This window comes from Bombus pyrosoma, linkage group LG4, assembly GCF_014825855.1.
Source record: "Bombus pyrosoma isolate SC7728 linkage group LG4, ASM1482585v1, whole genome shotgun sequence".
Classification (NCBI taxonomy): Eukaryota; Metazoa; Arthropoda; class Insecta; order Hymenoptera; family Apidae; genus Bombus; species Bombus pyrosoma.
Window position 1 is genome coordinate 6410792 of NC_057773.1, and position 21898 is coordinate 6432689.

Consider the following 21898-nt stretch of genomic DNA (forward strand, 5'->3'; position numbering starts at 1 on the left):
TTGGCTTTCTACCAAAAACTCCGTGGCCCACGATAAACGAGACAAAATCTTTCGTAATAGAGACACCAGTGGCTCGCTCGAGCAGAGAATAGATTTTCAGTCGAATAAATTTCGTCTGTTAACCCCGTTATTATCGATGACAGCATTTCATGGTTTAGAGCGTGAACCTTGGAAAAATGTCTATGTCGAAATATAGAATTATTAAATTTGGAATATTTTCAGAGGAATAGTTCCAGGAATTTTTATAATTGAAAATTTTGTATTAATTGAATTTAGACGTATACTTTTAAAAATAATATAATTTATTATACTTACATATTGATAAGAAGGAGCAGAAAAATACAAAATGCTATTTCACAAAAGTGTATACACACCGTTAAACCTACATAAAATTGTTCGATTGAGTATACCGTTCAAACAATTAGAGAGCTATCTTTCTTTGATTTTTATATCAGCTTCTTTTTTCGTAACACAAAAATCACTTTTTATTACTATCTTACGATCGATCTTTATCAATTTATCAAGCCTACAAGCGTTATTCGCTTTTGCTTGAATTTGTTTGATCAATGCAATATAGTAGCAATGCTCTAATTGTTTCGAACAATGTCTTACGTAATACTTCGTAGTTCTAAATGCATTACGTTCCTTTCAATTCTTCCAGAAATGCACTGCCGACTCTTTGCGCTCGAATGAAATTATGAAACGCCTATAATAAATAACTCCATACGGAAATCATCAGAGTGCGAAAGATTATTATGCTGAGCAAATTCAAAGTTATTTTCTGTCCATATGTAATTTATAATAAATTGTGTGTTTCTAATATCTCTTCGTAAGCCAAACTTTTATAAATGCATATAAACTTTGATTGTCTATAGATCTTTGTCGACGTTATTAGAGGATTATAGTCATCGCGTGGCCAATATGGCGTGTCCATATGGCGATGCAATAACAATTCTCGCGTAACGAACAACATGGAATCCTCTATTGTGTCGCCATTATACATTATTCTATATTTATTCCGCGATTGCTCGAATCGAGAGCCTCGTCAGACGATGAAAAATTGAACGCTACGATAAAAGATGAAATTAATAGACCGTAGTTCAATCAGACGGTAGCTTAATTTAAAGGATTTCTTACCCAACGCGTGGTCGAACGATTCTACGGCGTTTGATTTTCCCAAGTACACTTACCTGAAACAGAAATAAGTTTTCGATGTGTTAGAACGTTATGGTTTTTTTTTTAAAAGGTACACGTAACACGATGTGTCACTTGCGTACATAATGCCTTATCGGTTTAACTGTTGCGCCGCGGTTTCCTGCTCGATAAGCAGCCCGCAGATTCTACGCTTCCTGCATTACTTCTATGCAAAACTATTCGTAATATTCGAAACATAAGTTGTTGCGTAATAGTACACTGTTTGTATGACGTAGAGAATGTTGCAATTGTTATCGTGATACTGTCGATCCGAGCCATGCCTTATTTTCGAAGCAGAATGTCTCTTCCTTATGTAGATGTTTCGTGAAAATTATTAAAATGATACAGGTCATGTACAATAAAAAGAAAAATTCGAAAGAAATTCAAAAAAATTTAGAAAAATTCTAAAGGATTCTTAATTTTAAATACTAAGTTTGTGTATCGATAACCTTGTTGAAATTATTTCGCCACAGAAGAATATTTCAATTCTTGATTAACTAATCCTATTGATTAGTAATATTAAATAAATACTTAAAATAAATAAATACTTAAAAAATTCCATAAACATCAAGAAATATTAGCAGGTCTAAAAATAGATATTTGTTTCGCGTTAGCGTAATATCGCATCAATTCTCCCGTCTTTTCAATTCCCCAAAATTTCTATAAATTTGCTGCAGGAGCTCCGCGATCGTCGTGCATCACGTACCCTCGAAATTCGAATTCAATCGGGCCAAATGTACGTATATATCGGCATCAGGATTACATTGAGAAACGCCGGCCGTGTGTTTTGCCAGGGAAGTAGGGACACCATCGGTGATTTGGAGAAAACGGTGGAATTGCATGGATCGTAAAAATCATTGCGGCCCATCGGGGAGAACAGCTTTATAACCCGAATTTATCGCGCGATTTTCGCGGGCCGCTTCGACCGTGGCCGCTGATTTGTTTCCCCGTCTCACGCAATCGCAATCGGCCTCGCTATCTGTTGCGAGCCGGCGATCGATCTTTCCACGAATTCCATAGCCGTGAAATATCTTGATAGCGCCAGGCACCCGGATTTGCGCCGCTTTCTGACCCGTTGACCCTCCGTGCACAACGCCATGCAATTTATAAATTAATTACGTACACATAATTATCACTTTCTATTCTTGTAACAGCTGACATCTTTCACTTGAGAAATCTGTATCGTTTAATACTTGCGTGTATCTTTGTATGCACATGCTATTGGGCTGGCAACTAAGTGATTGCGGATTTTGTCATTGGGTGGTAATTATAAAATCCGCAATCACTTAGTTGCCAACCCAACATTTGTTTCGTAGTAACGATGCTACTAAAATCGACCGCATACATCAACGATTAGAAGAAAGCTTCCTAACTTTATCATTTTTTTTTTTTTTTATAGGATTACATATAATTAACGTAAATTATAGATTAAATTATAGATATTCAAAAAGTGGCTAATATTAGGTGCACTGTTCAATCCACTAATCATAATAATTAATATTAAGGTATAACCTTCTGTACAATTCTTCAGTACAATACTTAAGTAAATATAAATAGAAAATTATACAGGGTGTCTAATTTTAATCTGCCCATGCAAAAATTTCCTAAACTATGTATCATTCGAAAAAGTGTTTCAAATAAAACTTGTTCTGTTTCTTGTCTGTGTGCAGATGTTTCAGAGGTCTCAGGTTTAGTCTTTGTCCTTTAAATGGAACTATACGTGTTTTTATACACCATATTTTTCCATGTAGTTTTTAACTCTCTACAAGAATGTGTTAAGATAATTGTGCGATGAAGATGTTCCGTTTAAAAGATACTTTTTTCTTTTAAAGACTACTGTATCAAAGACAAGGAAGACATACACATAAAAACACCGTGTTGCGTTTCCTTGTCTTTCATACGATGAGTTCTACTGGATTGAGGTTGAATTATCTTTTAAACTATTCGTTTTTCTTTTCAGTATCTCGCTTACTTTTTTATAGAGAATTAAAAAATGCATCAAATGGTGTATACAAAAATGTACAGCTTCGTTTAAAAACAAATGTGATCTTGAAATCTCGATAGCAAGTATTCACCTGAATACGATAAGATATGCGACTATCACAAGACGTCCTCCTCGAAACAGAGTAAGTTTCATTTGAAACGCCTTCTCGGATAACGTACAGTTTAAGAGATACTTGCGTGGATCGATTAAAATGTGACACCCTGTATACTTTTCTATTAACATTTTCTTAAGTATTGTACTGAAGAATTATACCAGAAGGTTGTACCTTAATATTAATTATTACGATTAGTGGATATCCTTGAGCACATTGAACAATGACACCCTATATACATATGTGTGTATGTATGTGCTTGTATATGTACATATATCCTCAATAAGGAACATATAACCCGAATTCCACAGATCCCGTGATCCAAAGTCACGCGTCTCAATCTAAACTTGCTAATTGAACAGAGATAAGAAGAGTAATAAAAACCTCACATGCAAAACACGGAACAAAGATCCAAAATAACTTGGAAACCAATTAGAATCGGCGTTTCAATCAATGAATTAAGCCGCGGGGCAATCTTGAAAAAGGCGAAAGAACAGAGAGCGGGGAAAGAATGAAAATGCCGGATCAAATCAATCTAATGTTCGATTCGTTACACAATTGAAAAAGCGAATTAAAAACAGGAGCGGGTGTAAAGGGAGGTTGCTCTTAACGAGCGAGTCAAAGGGGTTGGTCGAAGGCGCGCGTTTCTCTCCGGTTTGAAAGCAATTCGCTCGAAACGATTTGCAATGGAAGGGCGAACTTTCGTTCGTACGCGTCAAAGCATTCTGTTCGTTCGCCTGGACAAAAGCGACGGTTCGAGGATGCACGGTCGATCGTGCATATCCAGCGTGTCGTCTGCGAACGAAACGAAATAACGTTGCAGAGAGACGAAGGAGGAAGCATGAAAAATAAAATTCCGAAAGAAAGGAAAAGGAGAGAGAAAAATGTACGGGTTCGTGAAAATATTCGAATGTTGCTAGTAGACGCCATTTACATTTTCAGATTAATTTTAAATGTTAGAAATGTAGCTAATCGTGATAATCATTGACAGTGAAAGCGAAACATGAAAATGTTTTATGCAACGCTTGTAACAAGTGCATAAAAGTTTTGTACAGTTGCGCGTTTAAATGATTTTATTTGCGATGCCGTATCTACACTTTCTGAACCAGCGTAGATTGGAGGGGTGGGAAAACGCGAAAATTGGGAATATTTCGAGAAACTTTTAAATCCGTATTCCGATCTCTCCACGTCGAGTTTGTTTAATAAGCGTGCTACTAATTTTGTAATCGATGATTCGTTTTTGAAAGGTCATTGAATAACGTTGGTCGTTGGGACAATTTTAGGGAACATTTAAATGTCTATTTGGAACATTTCGATGTTGCGTTTGGTTAATCAAGGCGGTATGAACTTTTTTAATAAAGTCGACAGTGTGGGAATTGGAGGACATCGTTTGGCTTATTTTAATATTTGCGGAGGAATATTTCATATCAGATATAGAATAATATGCTATAGAATATGCAAAAGGGGAAGCAGGAAAAACAAAATACCGAAAGAAACTCCGAAAAAAGAGAAGAGAGAAATATAGGTTGGCGGGGTGGAAAAATACATAAAAGACACAGAGAAGGGCGGTAAAGGGCCGCGCAGGTCGTCGATGTTAAAAATGAAATAACCCGTTTGCGGACGCATCGAGCCTTGTAACGCTCAAACGAGCGTGCATCTGCAGCTGCTTCGAGCGTAAAGGCAAAAAGGAGACCGTAGAATCGAGAAATAAAAAGATAAAATATTACGACTCTGGATCGCGAATGGAGAGTCCTGCTGAAAATTGATGCTCTTCTTGTTTCGCGTCGGTTTTCCCTTTTTACTTTCGCCGGATAAAATACCAATGGACTATTCTGTTTTCATACGGTCAGGAAATTGGAAAAAAGGAAGTCATGTGTGGATATTGAAATGCATCGATGAAACGGGTTAAAAGATTTCATTAACTGATATCGGTATATTTTATTGACCACTTGTTTTGAAACACGCTTTTATGATTAATATTTAGCCTTAGAGACTTTATAAGGAAATTGGAAAATCGCTTAGGGCATTAACGAGTGCCGCAATCTGTATAAATCATTTGTTCGATTATCCTTGCGTTTAATTTAATTTTAATGCGTTTCAATCGGCAAGCTTCTTTTCTTAGAAAATTTCATATTTTCTTCAATCTTTACGATCAACGTCCCTCCTTGTTATTGTAACTCCAAAACTACAAAGTACGTGAAAATGAAAGATTTTATTTCTTATATTTGCATCTGTTACAAACGCGTGTCGTGAATGAGTTTGGTTAAATTAATATTGAATTTTATTTAAACAAAATTTGGAGATATTTGCAACGAAAAATCAAAATACTGACTTCTATAATACAATTAAAATATCGATAAACTTCCGTGATTTCACCTTCTGAACTCTTGCATCTCACAACATATTCCTTTCCATACTGATCCATTTCCCACACAATAAACATATAATATAATTAATGCAACATTAATAACGTAATATTATAACATCGATTAATAATTTTATCTACTTCTACATTTACGTATATTATATCCAGGTGCGCATTATTACTGGTAACTCTGATATTAACTTTACAAGTTACATATGACGTGATGTCAAGGTACGAGATATTTTACGCGAATATCGTAACTAGAGTACTATAGGAGGGTTATTTCTGTGAGAAATGTTTAACAGAGAATGTGTGCGCAGAATGGATGGAGGAACAGGTGTAATATGGTTTCTACGTGGAGAATGCCATTTGGTGTGGTCGAACGATCGTTATTTATTCGCGTCGAATGCTGGAAGCATTGACATCGCCGCGGGAAGCACAAAATTTACCGCGGACGTCATCTCGTGGTATATCGTTTGATATTTCCAGCGTGCACGAAACTGGAAACTTTTTCGCCAACAAGTGGAACGCGGACAGGTGGAAACGCGAAGCGTATTACTGTAATTTGGAAAAATTCAGCGAAATAAACGTACAGCAAAGGTCTCCTAAAGAAAAAGAGAATTAAGATAGGCGATGTGTTTTATATCAAATTTCAAAATTTATTAGCTACTACTTGCATCTTCTTTGTCGTTGATTAAAAAAGCTTTTGATCTTCGCGAGCGCGAATATATTTTTTGAAGTGCGTACGCTTGTCAGAAACTTTGTATGAATATATTGTGTATGTTGTACGAAATATTTCGAATTTTCATTTGAAGTGTAACGTAACTCTGTTTCCTTGATAATGCAGTATTTTTATTAATTCCAAAATTGTAGATTTAATTTTCATCTCTGGACCTTGAAATTGTAACAACCAGAGATTTAAAGTCACGACTGCCGCAACCTAATTTCCATGCTCTTGCACCGATCAAAATCAGAGTGATCAAACAAACCATGCCAATATACGCCCCACTCGGTCTTCCTCCTCTTCCTGAAACTCAACTTGGAAAAATGGGCTAACACTTTGGCACAAATTGAAATTCCCGATAACCAGGTCGGCCACGTTTCCGTCGACTTTCATTGCACGATTTTACGAGCCTTTAATGCAGCTTATGAAATCGAAGTCAGCTCGAACGGGAGTTTTATTCCCAATAGCCTACTTATCGAGTGTTCAAACGATAAAACAACCTCGACTTTTTTCTCCTAGAATTTTTATTCAATCAAAAAAGGAAAGGGGAATAAAACACAGTGACCCGTAAAAGTATCTATACATTTGCCAGATAATCAACAGAAGTTCGTGCATCACATCGACCTTTATATTTTCAGGGTACCGAGGAGCAACATTTTTCATTTGAATATTTCTCAACCACCAAAATCTATAAGTTTCCATAGTCTTCTTCATTTCTGGATCCACAATATTACAACTGCATGGCAATTCTCAGATGCCTAATTCCTTGCCTCGAAATGCTCCAACCTAAATTTTCTTACACTTAAAATTAGAGCGAAAAGAAATCTCAAACATCTTCAAACTAGCTCACGCATTATCAAACTTGCTTCAACCCATGCAAACCTTAAGATACCAAAATCAGATAACCAGTACGCCTGTAAATACGTAACTCGTTGCCTCAAAAGGCTCTTCTTCGAACCTTGATGCACCTAACCTTCCCTCAGAACGACGAGGGACCATCTGAAACATTTTCGAACTTCCACAAACCTCGTCAAACCCGTCCTCCTTTTGTAATCCCTCTGCAACCAACACCCTACTACAATCATCAATCATGTCCCAATCTTAGCTTCTTCTGACCCCTCTGAAGAACACGTTCGTGCGAATTCATGGGCAACGTTCAGAATCGATCCTCGGAGCGCATGCATCGGCGACGCGTGGCGTGTATTCGAACCGGTGACCGTGCGGACTCGATGAGGAAGGCCGAGGAAAGAGGGAACGAGGAGAAAAAAGAGGGTGAGACGAGGCAGAGAGCAGAGAGGGCGAGGAAGACGGACGATGATGGTTTCGGTTTCGACTACGCTGGCGCGAACCTATCGATCCGCGTTCGAGGACAGAGTTGCGGGATGAAGAACCGCTGCATCCACGGCTTAGTCGACCATCGCGGTTCCGAAGGGAACCGTGTGTCGCAACACACGTCAAACGTGAACCATTCGACCCACCAAGATGATCCATCCACATCCATCGATCGATCAAACTCGTTGATGGACTGCGCTAAGTTTCTCTCCGCTATTCGCAGAGTTCGCCGAAAGCGAGAGACGCCGCACCGGTTCTGGTTTTTTGTTTGCGATGGAACGATTCATCATCGTCGAGCCAGCAACCAAGAGAAATTTATCGCGTAGCCCGAGAGCTCGAGTCGATGGAGGCGACGCGTGTTTCGTAGTATCGAGCTACCGCGTGGATGAGGTATGAGCGAGTTTGAAGTAGTTTACAGCAGGCTGGATTGAAAGGGTTGTATTATGGGTTCAACAGGGTGCTGGAATATTACGCTTTTAGGTGTTGATGGAAAAATGAAATTTTTCGGCATGGCTTTCTTACGGAAGCATCTTTTTAGCTCCCTAAATTTAATGCAATCTCCTTCGTTACATGTTGATATACTGCCGTTTTTTCGTAAGATCCACTGTTCTTAATCCAAACCATAAATTACTGCAACTGGACATAAAACTTAGCATAAACTTGCGTACAACTTGACACGAAATTTCTACTGCAACAGTTTACGATAATTCACTTTTACAATCACAAACTATCGCTAAAGTCGTTTTCTACGTCCAAAACGACCGGAGCGACCGCAAAGCTCACCGTTTACATATCCCGAAGAGCTAGAGTCAATGAAAATCGATAGACTGTATACTAGAAATTCGGAATTCCAACATGATCGTCCATCGATCGAATCGAAATCCCGATACACGCATGGCGATACGTACACGATCGTGTAGCCGCAGTGCGAAGCATTCGCAGAATTTGGCAACAGCAATCCGCGATTCCGTGTGCCAAGCTCTCGACCCATTTAGCCAGTCACGAGAGCCTACCCGGACACTCTTGATACCGGGACGAATCAATTCGATCGATTTTAATCACACACCGCCATCGAGTGGCCCTCCCGTCTCGGAATATTGATTCAATTCTCCCATTATTGCGGGAAACTCTCATCTGTATGTCGATCTTGTTGCTGGAAAACTAGCAATTTTCGAAGTTCGTTCGAAGCTTGCAAACGGATAAAGCGGATCTGTTTTTGGTGCGTCGTCGCAGCCAAGGTACCATGTTTTCAGAATAAACGTGAATTGTTGAACATCGTTCTGCAAGTGCGGCGAAAGTTCTGCTTTTGTTGGCTAGTTCGAGGAGTTTTGAAATATTCGAGCAGAATTTATGCGATCTTATGAAGACTAATGGATTTAGAATTATTCGGCAGATTGTGGTCACTTGTTTTCAAAATTAAGCATGACGTATCTTTCGCATCCACGTGTGTTTCTTAATCGATAGCTTGATTCTTATCAATATTACTAACTCTCTATAGCGACGATTTTTAAATATAAAAATGCTATTTCACGTGCATGAATTTGTTTCAAAATTAATTTCTCTAGTAATATTATATATTATAACGAAATTCTTACATGATCATTGAATAATGTACATATATATATATATATACTTTCTCCTTATAATAATTACAGAATTTTTATAACTCTATAACAATGTTAATTACGATAGCAAGATAAAATAGCGTGATTACAGTACCAAGTAAATGGACTGTGGATTTTTATGCATTTACACGAATTTATTTGAAAGTGCAAAACTGCACAGAATTACACGTACTACGGAGAAACATAAAGACATTCGAAGTACAATGCCTTCTACAATAACCGATCTTTAAAACAATCTCCTACCTACTACGTTCTACTTGCCTATTTATATTCTCAAAAATGTGAATCCTCCTAAAAAATCCGCAGTCTGTCGACAAACAATATTTCCACAAAATAAAAGGAAAGGGACTGAAGAAAATAGAAAACGAGGCGTAATAGATACTGGAGAGTGAGGAAAAATTGAAAAACGGAAATAGTCTATTGGCCCCGGAAGTTTGTCTGAACGATCGTACGAACGAGAATTGAGACTGTTCCTCGGGACGATAGAAGAGGGTTGAAGGGATCTTGTTTTCCAAGGTATTAATTCGGCTGGATACGGGGCGAAACGTCGGAAGTGGCGAAACGCGGTCGTGCCGGGGATGTCGATTCAATTTTCATGACGTTTCCGCGCGAAAACCAAACTTTCCGTGAGAGCCGAACCCGGTTATTTCTCGAAGGAGCCGGCGAAACAAAACTCGAACAACAACGACACGATCCCCAACTATCCCAAAGAAGAATCGCACTTTCGCCCGTCGACACGAGTGGAAGAGAATGGAAGAAAAATGTCCAGCGAGAAAAGGACTTACTCTATCTAGTTGTGGAATTTAGTATAACACTTTAGGATTCGAAATGTGTTTTAAAAGTACATGTATCTCGAAGATTATTGAGCTTTGGAATTTAATACACGCTTCTTGGGAGAATATAACTAATAATAGTTTTACCGTATTTGTTGCTTAGGAACGAGCTCCGTTAATTAACAAGCAGAGAGAAATGTAATGTTACAAATATTACATTTGAAATTTAATTCGGGATTTATTGTTATTTTATTATCGAAGTAAATCATCTGTTTTTTTTTTCAAATTTAAACGCTAATTATCTACGTAATAAAATTGGGAAATTTACAAAATGTGCAGTCGATTAATTTGAATTTCGAACGATTTGTATCCTCTGTCGATTCGATTACCTCATTTAGATTTCAAGTAATAAATTTAAGAGAAGAAACACGAGTAACATATTCGAAGCAAACATGTATCGAATTTTCCATCTCTCTCCTTTAATCGATATAGATATAAAATAAATGAAGGGAAAATATATATATTTTGAATTTATAAGAGAGCAATTTTAAAATCCAATGCAATGATATTAACTAATCTCACATTACCAAAATTGTTTCTTTATTTCGTGTTGGAATGAAACGTTCGTTTGATAAATTAGTACGAAATATTTGAATCGATAAATACTTGAATATTTTGAAAATATTGTTTCCTATAATTTTAATTATCGTCACAGTTTATTACAAAATGTCATGCATTTACTATATAATTTCAAAATGTTTACGTCCGTAGGTATTTCTTGTTTAAACCAAAAACGGGCTACATGATCTTCAAACAGCTTACACGTAGTTAGTGCAGTACTTTCATATTCGAATATTCAATTTTCTATACTTTCCATAAATTATGCTGATCGGTCGTATAAAATTCTACAACTTTATGAATTTTCGGAACTCGGAAAAATTGGTTTAAAGGCCTGGTGAAATTTCACCGGATCACGAAGCCCCCGGTTCGTTATCGATTTAATTAAAGAAACGAGAATCGTTGACCCGTTAGCGGCGCAATATCTCGTTACAAATAACGAGTTCCCTTGAAATTCATCGCCAGGTGTGCGAGTGCTCTGGAAAGTGTTTTCCGTGAAAAAGCATCCGCGTTATCTATCGTTCATTGATTACTGACGAACGATTCTCTTCTTTCGTGTTCAAAGAAACTCGGCCTCTCGGTTAAAGGTGTAATCACCTTTTCACCCCCCACCGCCGATAATCGACTGTTCGGTAACGAGTTTCCAAATCCATAGAACTTTCCATCTGGCAATACGCTTGATAATCTAGAACTTTCGATCAAGTCAAACTCCTTTGGAGAATATAAACAGATGAATTTTTTGATTGAGAATATACGAAGTACGTAGGTTGTGGGCGTGTCTGACCTCAGACCGTCTCATTCTACTGATTCCTTAAATTCAGATTACTTCTCTCGAGATGAATTTTCCTTTTGAATAGTGAACGAAATAATACAAGCTACAGTATACCGAAATTTACACAGAAATAGGTGCAACATAATTTTGACACAACGTAATTTTAACACAGAAATACGACAAAGATGTTCATGAATTTAGAAAAGAAATATTACCATTAGTGTCATGAATGGTTCGAGTTCTTCACACTTTCTAAAACCCTAGAATTTTAAAAGGCAATAAATAGAAGTATTCAGCGAATTCTTGGAGTTCTCTTTTATTGTCACAATGTTAAAAATAAAATCTAGCAATATAAATTGTCCGAACAGAAAATTTGTAAATAAAATATCGTACGAATGCAACGTTACCTTGTTCGTGATTATTTGTAATTCGTATTATAACCATCGATTCTATTTATTCTATTATTCTATTATGGAAAAAAATCGTAAAACCTTAAATATAGTTTATTTACAGGTACACAACACTTATGGGTTGTACTTTCCAACTCGGCCATCGATTCTTCTCATCGCCAGAATCGTTCGGAAAATGACTAATCTTTTACGATCAACAAGAAAAATAAAACAAGTAAATACGTGTCATTAATAAACATTACGCTCGAATCTAAAATCCAGAAAAGGAATTGAAATTCAGTTTAAGTACGACAAACTAGAAATCTCATCAGGAAAACTCAAACGAAATTATCGTCCCAGCGTATTCCAATTTCAAACTTCCAACAATTCCCATCGAAAATCGATTAAACGCGAGGCGGACCGCAAACGCGTGTATACGCGCTTGTCGTCGAGCAACGCGGCACGAATAAATCGGACAATTTGCAAGATGTTAGACCGATTACGGGGATCAGAGAGGTATAACAGAACCATGACAGTGCCGATGACAGCTAACGTGGCCGAAGAAAAATGTTGTGGCAATAAAAGTGCTAATTCAGACGCCTGCCCGCATCTGGAACACGTCCGTGCAACTCTGTCGCAGCTTGCGCTCGGCACGTGCTCGCTTAACACCGTTCCGCTCGCGTTACGTTCCTAATTTTGCGATACAACGCGCGCGTTCGGGGTTAGAACGTTTCAATTTCGTGAAATAATGCCTCCCACGTGCCACGATCCGGCGTTTAAATACGTTTGCATGGCCGACTGACACGCGTTTAAATAATTCCACAGCTTTTCCTGGAACTGTATACAGCATTGTTGAATGGTCGTTGTAGACACTTCGATTTTTCAATAATTTACTGTTTTTTTTTTTCGTAGGCACTGATTATACTTCATGAACAAAACGATGTTTGTTGCAAACGTGTAAAAACATGGACAAATACTTTTCGAGTACAGTTAAAAGAAAATTTTGCTACAATTCCTATAATATAGGAGTTATTTTTATTGAAATGGAAGCGCAGTAAATTTTACTGTTATTTGTTGGACGACGATTACTCGGCAGAGTTTTAGACAGATATAAACGCACGACCTCGACTATCCTTGGTCGTGACCTTTAAAGGACTTTCACTGCTAATAGCGCAACCTTAACGATCCTCGCGTCTTCGAATGAACTTGAGCGTCAATAAACAGAACATCGGCGACTCTTTGTGACCTTCGAGTAACATCGATAATACAACCTTGATATAACTTCTAAATGACCGTGAACACCAACAATACAATCACGATGACCTACACTCTTCAAGTAAATCTTGAACGTCAATTACATGACCTTAATGATTAGATGGTTCATTTTTATGCAAATTCATACTTTTGAGAACATAAATTTAAAAAGTAGAACGTACTTACAGAAAGCACTATATTCTATACGCCTTTTCATCATATCATGTGCATTCTGTATAACTTTACATTTTCAACATTTCCTACCTTCTACTTCCTTTGAAACTCTAATTTAAATCTAAATCTAACGAAACGTCAGCTGGTGTGCTAACAGTGTTTGTGGCCAGCAGTGTAACTGGCAAATAACCTTGAACATTCGTGACACATCCTCATCGAGCTGTCTGACCTCGCTAAGAACCACAAATAATACGTAAGTGCTCGAGTCCGGACAACGTCTTCCTGGCACAGCAAACATTTCCGAAAACCAACAACCCAGACGTTGACAACATCGTCAGACTCTCAAACACGTATTGAGAAACGTGTCATTATACGCGAAAAGAAAGACCCTTGGCGTGGAAACGCGACAGAAGAGGTCCGAAAGTATTCATCATCCGGATACCAGAGTTCACCTGGCTCTGTGTGTTCTTCTGGTTCAAGTGGTTTCATCACGGGACCCTCGTCCGCGCGCGTAACTAGCGTTTTCACGGTTCTCGTGATTTTGGCAAGCGTCGTCGACACAAAGGAACGCAACCTGGCTGAGGCTGTCCGACCGAGGCTGAAGAGGATCGTAGTCGAGGGCAGTGACACGTAAGTAAGACGCAGAGATCCGACACGTTGCCACGAGGAGAAGTAGCCTTGAGACGAGGAAGGCGAGCGTGAGAGCCTGGAGGGCCGGCCGACGATATTCCATCGTTGGGAACGCGAGAAAAGGTCGATCATTCCGCATGGAAACCGCCTGGTCTCTACCAGAGAGACACGAGAGGTATTTAAAGAGCAAAGATATGGTGAAGGGATCGGCGAATTTGTAAAGTTGGACGAATCGGGCGAGAAGTGGATTCTGATTGTTGTTGGCAAGAATAGAAACTCGCAGAGATGGAAAATTTGAATATCTCGAGGCTCGAGTTTCTCTGGAATTAGTTCTAAAGATGTTGAAATTAGCTGTAGATTATTTTTAAGTCGAGTTCAGAGTATTCGTAAGCGATTAGTGATTTTTATTTTTAAAATAGAAATGACGTTGCTCTTTCGAGTGAATTATGGATTTTTACAGATCTATGTTGTTACGGATTGATAAAGCAACGAGACTGGTTACATAGCAATGCTTTCGAACGATCCTTCTGGATATTCTTCTTCTGGAAATCTACGAGGAAGCTACAGAATTTATGCGACGATAATTTTTACAACGTATTAGAACCTGCTCTTTATCTGGCAATAACAACTACACAACACACGATATCGTTAATTATCGTCAATTCCACGAGATAACTACAACAATCGATCATCCAGTTAACAACCTCGCCAGGAATATTCAAACTTTCCCTAAACCTTTGAATACCATTTGTGAGAACTTTTACGACAACTTCCACCATTCGACTGCACCTCAAATCCGACTTCTCAAAAACACGCCTATGACCTACTTTCTTACAACCTCGTTGAAAAACTACGTCTCTAACCGAGTAAAATGAAAAAAAATTTCCGTTCCACGCGATGATTCCCGTCAATCTGGTCACCCTTTGCGCTCTAGAGTTACCAGGGTGTTCACGTATACGTGGCGTAAAAAAAGACCACCTTGGTTCGGTGGAAAGGTTGCGGCAGGTATATAAAGCGGGGTGGAACCGCAGACTCACCTGAAAGGACACCCGTTCTCTCTCTCTCTCTCTCTCTCTCTTCTCTTCTCTCTGATCACGTCGTCATTATATTTATCGCGTGCACGACGAGGCCTTGCGCGTTGTAAGAGGCGTGCGTGTGAAAACGCAACGCGCGACAACGCGTATCGACCGGCGCGACATGTCGTTTATTAAAGAGAAATATATTGCATATAGAGTGTTGCTTTGCGAATCGTCACACGAGTAAACACATAACTCGATATATTTGTAAGTTTAGAAATATAGAAAATGAACTGTACGATTACCAAAACGCGCGCGTAAAGTCTATGAGTGTGAAGACATTCGCAGAAATTAAGGCAAGCTGAAAATATCGTTAAGAATTTGTCAAAAATTCCTTCGAGATTATTATTTCGTCTGAAACCTTCGAACACGAAGAATCTACGAATTTCCAGCTTTTGGTTTCTTTAAATAGGTATACTACATACAAATTTCAAAATTTAGGAAGCTTAGGAAAAGATAATTGCGTGTATAAATTCTTTGGATGAAATGATTAATTTACGATGCAAAATGTCTAAAATTAATGCTATGGTTTTTGGGGTATCTTTACTATTTTAAGCAATATTTATCACTTAAGAATCGATGTTCCCTCTTCTCGTGGAATATATTTACGACCAATCGTTTCACGTATCATACAGATTTTTTAAAGGAAGGCACGTATTTAAGTTTCGATAGAAGAAGATACAGTCAGAGACGAGCAATTTCCAGATGCTCGAAGAAGCTGTTCTAACGACAAATGAAACAAAAACGAAATATAATAGGAATGCGTATAGAAAATGTAAAACTAACAAATTCCAGGGAACTGTCGCTCGTGATATCGTGATAAACCCGGTGAGAAACTGCAATGCACGAAACGAAAACGAAATATCATGCGATGAAACACGTATAGAAAATCTGTAAATCTAAAAAATTGTTGAGGAATGATGCGCGATAGACTCAATCTAAAACTATTGCTAACGCGTTGACAGAGAGACTCGACCTTTTCTCGCGCCTAGTTAAACTCTTCTGTAGGAAATCCGAGCGGAAGGACGTGGCTATAAATTTTTCATTCGATCTGACGGAAGCCCCGAGGCGCCACGCAAGATTCGTCTCGGTGATAACGACCAAGAACTGGCGCGGAATAAAAGAGAAGGATGAGGAACAGAAGGCTCGATCGAAGATGGCAACGATGACGATAATAACAGAGCAACGTAGCTGCACCGTAGCGTAGAAATTTCAGCAGAAAAGCTTTCCAAGCCTCTCACTCTCTCTCTCTCTCTCTTCTTTCCAGCTTCTCCTACTTCCCAGCAAGCAGCGAGCGCGTTGAAAAATAATGAAGCGCAGGGAACAAAGCTACTCCCCAACCGAGGCTCGGCTGGAACTTTGAAAACGGATACGTCGTTACAGGCAGCAGGATGCTTGGAAAATTCCTGCATCGTCGAAGCAGTCGCTTGTGAGAAGCGGTAATTAAACTCTGGCGAACGTCGCAGCTTGCGTTCTGGAACGCAAACCTTCGGGAATTTAGCCTAGTTCCAAGCCAGATTTTAAGAGCATACGGAGATGGGGTCCGGGATGTATGCGAGCTTGTGTTAAACAGGACCAAAGAGATAAGTGAGCTGCTGAAGGGTTTAAAAAAGAAAGATATATAGGCGAAATTACCGTTATTCGAGTTACAGTTAGGACGGATGTGTCTATCGTGGAAATTGGAATTCTATATTTATTGGAAATCTTAGTTGTTGCTTGATTAATTGAAGTAGCTCGTTGCTAATGCTAATTGGATCTGTTACGGCGAATGTAATCTGCTGTTATTTGATTGAGACCTGTTACTATGCGAAGTTTAGTTATATGAAGTGTAATTTCATCGACGAGTTTACATAAGTGCAGTGCTGCTGCAGGAGATTGAAGATAGGGGAATGAGTCTGCGGTGGTCGAACACGAATCTTCGTCCTATTCGGTGCTGTGTTCTTGCAACTATTAGCTCGTTTAATTTGTTACAAGAAGGATCAAATAAAGGAATTACTTTAAAATAAGAGGAATTAAGAATCGAGAGAAAAATTAGCTCGAAATTCTACCGCTCTTTAACTTTGAACAATTTTCTCGTCAAAATTTATCTCGTATGTATCGCTTCGATAAAAATTAATTTTAATTACTAAGTTTATCGTTAATACGTTCGGCATCAATTTCAAGCTAATAACAAATTTTTCGACTGATTTTAAATTTCGAACTTTCAAGCATTATAGTAAGTTACATAATGATGAATTGAAGTTTAAAATTCTACTACTTTAAAGAGCTCTTTTAAAAACTTTGTACAGTCGTACGTTCGTAGCATTAATTTCCATATGTTAACAAAATTTGCAGGTGCTTCACAATTTTTCTGCAGTAGGTTGTTCAAAGATGAATAAAGCAAAAGGTAATGAAAAATCGTAATGCGAACTACATTATCCAACGACAAAAGAGGCAAGTAAAAGAAAAGAAGCAAAGAAGTCGTAAAGGAGGCGGTGAAACTGGACGTTCATTGATACAATTCACGCGAGCGGACTCGATAACAGATATAACGAGGACTGATAAAGAAATGGCACTATTTTAACGATGTCGCGAAATATGGCGACACAAATTTATAGTGAGGCTATATACTTGTTTCGTTATATATCTAACTCTTTCTCGGCTTCATTTTCCTGAGCAAGAAAAAAAAAAAGAAAAAAGAAAGAAAAGACAGGGAAAGAAGGGGAAAGAGAAGAAAAGACGTTGAAGTACGACAGAGAGAAGTTCAAAGCGGCTTTAGAGGAAACGGTTATTACAGATATAAAAGTGAGATTGGTCGTGACGAGGACGATGACGATGATGACTTTAATAACGATAATATCGTATCGTTCAATAGCCTGTCGTTTCAACGGGAATCGTCATGGCGACCAGGTTTTGAGATATTCCACGTAACCTCGTCGTTTCACCTCCGCTTGAAGGGAAGAATGAGATCAGCAGAATCTTCTCGCGTTTAATCCCGGCGTTCGAGTCCATTTCGCTGGGAACGACGTTCGTTTACAGTCCTCGACAGTTGCATCCGAGTTTACGATACCGGGACGTGACTTACTCGCTGTTTCTGAGATTTAAAATTTGCATCATCCATCCAGGGGTTCCGTCTGAGCCGTTTACGAAAGGAGACGCTCGATATCTTTCGATTGGATTATCGTTGAAACGAAACCATGTAAATGGATGAACGTGGAACGATAAATATCTAATTATGTGGAAATCAATTTGAACAGCGTGTGTTTCTATGAATTATTCCTTTATTCGTGGAACTGTGGAATTTTTAGGAAAATAGCCGACTCTTTTATTCTCTTCTTCTTCTTCTCATCCTTTTTTTTCTTTTAGTTATATTGGGCAAAGACGCCATGATAAATATTTAATTTTGAAGAAATAGATTTTGTGAAAATTTAATTTTATGAATTATTCCTGATTTCGTGGAATCGGAGGTATTTTAGAAAAATTATTCTTCCGATCTTCTATTTCTGTTCTTTAAATTATACTTCATCGTTGTACCGTTTTCGTCAATAAAGATGGAAAAGGGGAAAAATCTATAATTTATATCTTTTTGCAACGGAATTGCTGGTTCTAAAAAGTTTCATTGTAGCACGGCGTAAAGACCAAAAGATCGATTTAGCATTGGAATTAGAAATTCGTTAAAAAAGGAAATTTTAGATACCTGTGTTTTGCTATTATTAAGAATCTGCAGATATTGTTGACCAAATTAATGATCATGTTTATTGAGACAGAAAGATAATTAAATATGCCTTTATTGTTATCGGAATTACAATCTTGTATTTATAGTATCTGTAAGCACATTAAAGATTTGTATTTGATGGTGTTAAGATTTTAATCAACTAACAGATTTATGTGATGAAAAAGCAAACGGAATTGGAATAACGCTCGAATGAATCTCCAGAAAGTCATTAAAGCAACTCATTTTATCATACACGTGACGCTGTCAGTCCATTTTTGCATCTACGTCAGCATACGAAAGGATTGTATAAATACAAGATCATAGATTCAGTTAAAAAAAAAATGCAAGAATTACGCAAATCGTTACGTTACCTGGTTAAAAAATTAAAGATCGTACTAATTTTCTTGCAATGATTTTTCACTGAATGTCGGAGGCAGACAATAATTAATAATTCATAAACGAAACAATCACTTCCACGTGATAAAAGAAGAAAAGTACAAACCAAATAACATGTTTATTCGAAACAACGTCTTTTGTTTGACGAGAGTCTAATTTTTAAATTGCATCATCTTTTAAAAAGCAAATCTGATGTTATTAATCAAATATTATTAATATTCAACTATCAATAACATTGAATGGACTCTCGTATAAAATTAGAACTTTCGAGAAGAGAAGTTTTGTAATTAGAAGATAATTTTGTACGAAAGAAATGAAATTTTTCAAATGGAATATTCTAGACAAAAAAAGTTTCCACAAATATTTGAATTTCGATTGACTGAAAGGTGCAGAAGATTTTTGAAATTTCTCGAATATCTGCACTAAAATAGAAAGAACAGAATTAGCTAATTAATAAAGAAAGATATTAAGAAATATTGGGAAAATTTTTTGCAACGCTTGGAAAATTATTAAAATTCATAAAAATTCATGAGCTCGGCGCGTCATTTGGAAAAAGACAGAGACAAATTATTCGGATGAAACTTCAAACTTTAAAAGAAGATTTCTAAATCCTGAAAAAAAAAAAGATATTTCTCAAAGCGAAGGTTTCTCAACGAGGAATACCAACAGGTACGTAACAGATCTTTTTCGCGAGGAGCTGGCTAGAACTTTCGGTAAGAACACTCTGTGGACACAGACTGACAGAGATTTATAAATAAACGAAGGCCTGTCGTGAGATAATATCAAGTTGATTCCGTTTAGTGGGAGAGGTGCGTATAATTAAAAGTTTCATAATCGAAACGCGTGGAAACGAGAAAAACCAACGACCTTCGCTCGTCGCACGATTAATCGAGCAGCGTGGGTCTCCTCATTCAGGAAAATATTGTTTAACGAGCGTCAATCAACGTAGAATGAATGTTAAACGCAACGAATCGCTGTTTCGTAATTTAACTACGCGATCGATCAAAACACGACATACAAAGATCTTCTGTTTAATTTATTCCGAATACCTTTTGGAAATTTATCTTATTAAAAGGGAAGTCGTAGATTTATTAGATTCTAGATAGAATTACAGATAAAAGTAGACGTAGGCTTGTATTAATTAAGCGAATCTCTAAGCCTGGCGATCAATAACTCCTGACACGTGTCTGAACGCTCTAAATAGATGATAGAGATGATGGCTGGTTACATATCAATATAAATGCGTCTCTAAACCCTCTGACAGCTTCCTTGGCTATCCGAAAGACCGATCAGAGGACAAAAAACTCTTTCAAAAGCTTAAACGTAGACTCATAGCAGGATAAAGATTCAATCCTACCCTCGAACAAATGTCACCATCTTACAGCTGCAAAAAAACCTACAAACAGAATTCAGATAAAAAATCGACTGACGATAGCCTCCAAGATTAATTTAATTCCCAAATCAATGTCCAGTAAAGCTTAAAAACTTCTCAAAGAATCTGTCTTCAAACTCTCAAAGCCGATATCTCAATCCTCGATCTTCTTCATAGTCCAGCTTCAACGACACGAATCCAACGTCGTTTTGTCCCAAAATCCAAGACATTCGCTCGCTCTAAGATTTCAGCTCGTCAATGAGACATTTCGTGCACAGAAAAACCGAACGCAACATCCCCGAAAAAACGTCGTCTCGAAGTCGAACGTCTGAATGTTCGCCCTTAACCGAATCTCCAACAAACGTCATGCAACATCAGCTCGCTGATCCAAGATTTCTACAGACTCTAAAATTCTACCTCGTCAAAAACGTACATATGTAGAAACCATTCAATACCTAATCACGATGTTCCAACAAACCCTAACCATTGCCTGTGCCGAAACCGGATTGGAACCGCAGAATCAATTTATCTCTAGGATTCTAGCCGTTCCACGGCAAACGGAAGTCATTTCTAAATAAATCGAAGCGCTGGTAATCCGGCGGAAAGGAGCAGAAGGATCAACGACAATGCACACGAACGAATCTTCTTGCTCATTGATCCCGCGCCGTCTTTCTCCCTTTTACATCGTGTATGGCCTTCCAGAGGCGGCGGCAACCTCGACATTTTCCCAGATCGCGCGGCGAGTTAAGCCGAGCTTTTAAACGTCCGACGGAGAGAAGGGCTCTACAACCCTCTGGACTAGGGAATCTCTTTTAACCCCCGGTCTTTTCCAAGCTCCATGTAAATACAGGCTGACCACAGAGCCTGAACGATGCCCGAGAGAGTTGGGGGTTGAAAGAAAACACCGAACACGACGGTATGTTATGAATAAGGTATTCTATGCGTTACTACGGGGTTGGCCGTGTGTATTGATCTGGCCACGGTGCCCCGCCTCTCTCTTTCTCTCTTCGCCCCTTGCTTCGCCTCTTCTCTATTTCCCTCTCTCGCTTCGCCTTTTCTCCTCTTCTACCTTTCTCATAATGCTGCCTTCATTCTGCGCGTTCTCTTTTGCTGCTCTTTTTACAATTGTCGCAGATATATTCGGGGATTAGGATAAACGATGAAATATGGAATGGGCTTTCGGTTCTCTTTTTTTCTTTTTCAGAGGCTGTTTGTTTCGCAAGGGTTCAGGCTTAAGAGCGGAGGGACACGCATTGGTAAAATTGGAGAACGATCGTTCACCTGTTGATGCGTGAATATACGTGGGCCGGTGTCCTGGGACAGACCTCCGGTACTCCAAAAGAAGGATAACGATAAGTGGATGGTCTGAAGGGCTTCCGATTGATTTCGATGGGACATTGCGAACCTTTTACGT

General features: G+C 38.3%; 1 protein-coding gene and 1 long non-coding RNA gene across 9 annotated transcripts in view; both read right to left on the bottom strand.

The window, feature by feature from the left end:
- Nucleotides 1–21898, bottom strand: part of LOC122567226 (serine/threonine-protein phosphatase 2B catalytic subunit 2-like) — a 232276-nt gene that overhangs the window by 191385 nt on the left and 18993 nt on the right. The gene's annotated exons all lie outside the window — the stretch shown is intronic.
- On the bottom strand, nucleotides 320–1457 carry LOC122567243. The gene is made up of 3 exons (XR_006316734.1): nucleotides 1278–1457; nucleotides 1138–1190; nucleotides 320–1067 (listed from the first exon to the last, which is right to left on the bottom strand). It is a non-coding gene; the product is annotated as an uncharacterized LOC122567243 (long non-coding RNA).